The sequence below is a fragment of the Cherax quadricarinatus genome, chromosome 24 (genome assembly GCF_038502225.1).
Source record: "Cherax quadricarinatus isolate ZL_2023a chromosome 24, ASM3850222v1, whole genome shotgun sequence".
NCBI classification, from domain to species: domain Eukaryota; kingdom Metazoa; phylum Arthropoda; class Malacostraca; order Decapoda; family Parastacidae; genus Cherax; species Cherax quadricarinatus.
Window position 1 is genome coordinate 7976533 of NC_091315.1, and position 3656 is coordinate 7980188.

The 3656-nt window shown below is 43.9% G+C and overlaps 1 non-coding gene across 1 annotated transcript; it reads right to left on the reverse strand.

Moving 5' to 3' along the window:
• Positions 1-2534: 2534 nt before the first annotated feature.
• Positions 2535-2696, reverse strand: LOC128690985 (U1 spliceosomal RNA). Its single transcript, XR_011392393.1, has one exon. It is a non-coding gene; the product is annotated as a U1 spliceosomal RNA (small nuclear RNA).
• Positions 2697-3656: the final 960 nt, after the last annotated feature.

Here is a 3656-nt window from a genome sequence, read left to right on the forward strand (position 1 = left end):
TACCGTCCCTTCCCTCACCATCTGTGGAGCCATCTGTAGTCAAGGTAGCTCTTTTTTCTTAATCCGTCCTGTCTAACTAATATCTTGTCCTTGTTTCTGATTAAACCCTCGTTCTTAATCCTTTCCCCATCAAACCTCTCATTTTGTAAATTCCGGATATTTTCCTTCAAACTTTCAATTTCAATAACAGGATAATTAGCATTAATTTGTGCATAACAGTCGCGCAACTGCCCCTCTAAATATTTTTGAAAACCGTATTGTAACTGATTATATCTCGTCCCTCGATTAATATAAAATTGGTTAATACGTTTTTTAGCTATCGTTTCCCACCAATTAACCATGGCAACATCCCCTGCTGCTTCTACCACTAAACGATCCCACATATGCCCAAAAGACAAAAGACTATCCTCTTCCTTTAATAACTTTACATTCAGTTTCCAAAATGATGGACCCCTCCGAGGCACACCCTCGATATCTACATCTATTACCACTCCTCTATGATCCGAAAAAACCACATCTATCACATTCACCCTCCGCACAGTAACCGCACAAGGCACGTACATTCGGTCCAACCTCGCCGCATAACCTCGTTTAATGAAGGTATGTTCTACCATCCCTCCCCCACCACACACATCCTTTAACCCCACCCCGGTCAATATATCCCCCAATATACCCAAACAACACCCCGCACCTCTAGGCTCCACATCTTTACGACGTATCACGCAATTCCAATCTCCGCCTATTATTGCAACATTCGGTAAACCACGTAAAAAATAGACCAGTACGTCCTAAACAAATTTAGTTTTAATAATCACGTCACCCTCAGCCGGGCCAAATACACATACTAAACTAATGGGAACCCTACCCCAGGTTCCATCCACTCTAATTACCCTCCCCTCCCCCCCTTCACTACGCCTTACTATAAACGAGCTAGTTTCCTTTACCAAAATGGCAGCCCCACCTTTCAAACATGTCGCATGTTCCATGTATACATTATAACCACTCATATCCAACTCATAACCAGGCCTAAAATTATGTTCCTGTAAGAATACCACATCCACACCAAGTCACACCAAATACTCATTAAACCACTTAAGCTTCCTCTCAGCTCTCAACCCGTTAATATTTATAGTAAAACACTTGAATTCAACAAATGGGTTTTCCTTTTGTCCCCGGCATTTACTTTACCCCAGTTCGTTTTGCAACACCTCTGTCCCTCCCCCCTTTATTGGGAATCACCTTTACAATCCCTTGATCCTTGGGTTCACCATTCCCTCTCTGCTGTACCTCCACCCAAGACTTTTTCCCAGGGTGTTGGGCAGGAGTGAGCACATCATCAGAATCCGATGATGCTGCAGTCCTCTTTCGTGTCCCGCCCTCCACCTGCATTTTGACATCTGAAGTACCGTCCTGATGCACCTCCACCTCTACTGCATGCACCTTCAATACTTTAGACTCTCTCGTCGACAAACCGTCATCTCCTGCCATACCATCATTCACAGCCGTCACCAGAACTAAGCCTGGGTCTTCCACCTGATCTAGGCCCGATTCCTCTAACAAGACATCCAACGCCTTTACCAAAGACGCCGCCACTTCTTCACCCATATTAGGTAGTCTCTCCTCAAAAACCTGATGTATGTCCAAAGACTGAGATTCTCCTTGTAGCGTTACAACTGGCGATTCAAGCTCCTTTTCCTTGTCCACCTCCTCACTCCATGACAACCGTTGTTGGGGCGGTGTAGCAAGAGACTGTTCTCGCTCATCGCCTACCTCGCCCACTGGCTGCTGTTGCCGTTGCTGTTGTGCCGGGTACCCACTTCGTTTCCCACACTGCGCCGCGATGTGGTCATATGACCCACATAGCCGACACGTACGTTGTTGCCCCGCATACGTTACATAGACTTGAGTCCGTAATTCCTTCAACACAACATATGAAGGAATAGGGTGTCGAAGAGTCATCTTAACAGTATATGTACCTTCCAGCGCACCTGCATACGGTCCAGTTGCCCATCTCCCTGCTGTGGCTACGTGAACCGTCCCATAAGTACGCAGTTCACTGCTGATATCAAAATCAGTCGCCTCAAAAGGCACATTCCTGATTTTCACCCAAGTGTAATGTCGAGATACATCATGGAGTCTCACCGACACAGCTGTATTAATCGGTATGATGGTCTCCTGATACTTGTCGACCACCGCCTCGTAGACTCGTGCAGACGTCATTTTTACGAAGATTCTTGTCGTTCCATTGAGTGCGACACCACTTATCTCCTCATTTGCTATACCATAGGTATCGCGAATGATCGCTGGTAACAATAAATCCATGTTGGATCCCGTGACAGCACCACGGATCATCTCAATGCAGACAGTGTTGATTCTTCTTCTGCTATTCAGCGCCATGTTGGAGAAAATAAAGTTTCCACCAACCAACGCTAGGGGCAGCTCAATCAGGTAAACTGCGCAAAAACAAACTCAAACAGGAGCGTCTGCGCAGCTCGTCCACACGTCTCGGAGGCGATGAGGACAATAAAAAATAAAAGGGGATAGCGCGAACGCAGTCCCCTGCTAACAAAAATTTCGCACTCGAGTTAACCACATTTGGGTTAATCGCAGGGGTCAGCACCACCGGAGTGCAATGGTGAGCCTCGCCCTGGGAAAACCCCTTCGTGATCACGGTATCTCCTGTGCCAGGTAAGTATGTTGAAATTACTGTGACCACCGCTCCAATTATTTGTCCTTCCTTAGCCATTGATATAAATAGGTATTCTTCTTTACCCAAACTAATCAATGTAACTAAGTTGGTGTTTAAATTTCTAAACAAGATGAATATTTCATTTAAGTTTTCACATCCTCTTGAATATTGGATAAAGAGGGTACAGGAGGAAATCTATGGAAATGAGATTAAATTGATGATGGAAAGAAAAATTGTGAAAGGTTCCATAATAGAGAAATTGTGGCTGTATTTAGAGAACAATGTAATTAGGTGCAGAGGTAGGTTACAAAATGCTGAATTGGGTGATTATGCTAAACACCCTATCTTACTGCCCAAAACTCATCATCTAACAAATTTAATTGTGCTAAATGCCCATAAAAATGTAATGCATGGTGGGGTACAAGATACCTTAAATTGTATTAGGGAAACTTTCTGGATTCCACAAGGACGGCAAAGTGTAAAAAGGGTGATTAAATCTTGTGTAATATGTCGCCGTGTGGATGCCAGATCCTATATGTAACCAGGTCCTCCACCATTGCCAAATGAGCAATTTGAGTCGTTTAGCAACAAACTCCGCCCGGCCGCAGTGTGGAAAATACTGTATATATTTTCCAGAAATTCAGTATTTATATGTAAATAGATGGCCATACTGTATTTAATAATATTTATGTCATAGAAAACGGAAAGCCTGCGTCTGCGCAGACGAGACTCGCCATCTTGGTTTTGAATTTGTATTAGAACGTTGGTGTAATGGGTAGAAATTTTCGTGCTCTAGAGGTTAAAATTGTGTTGACACCTCTCAAATAGGAGGCGAAATTGGTGGATGTGCATTCCTGCATAACTTGAGATATCAGGCTACTGGACAAGACAGCTCCAGGAACCTCAGATAAGCTCTCTAGATTTATGTATAATTCTGGCCAGTGTTTTCATAAATTTAGTTAGTGAG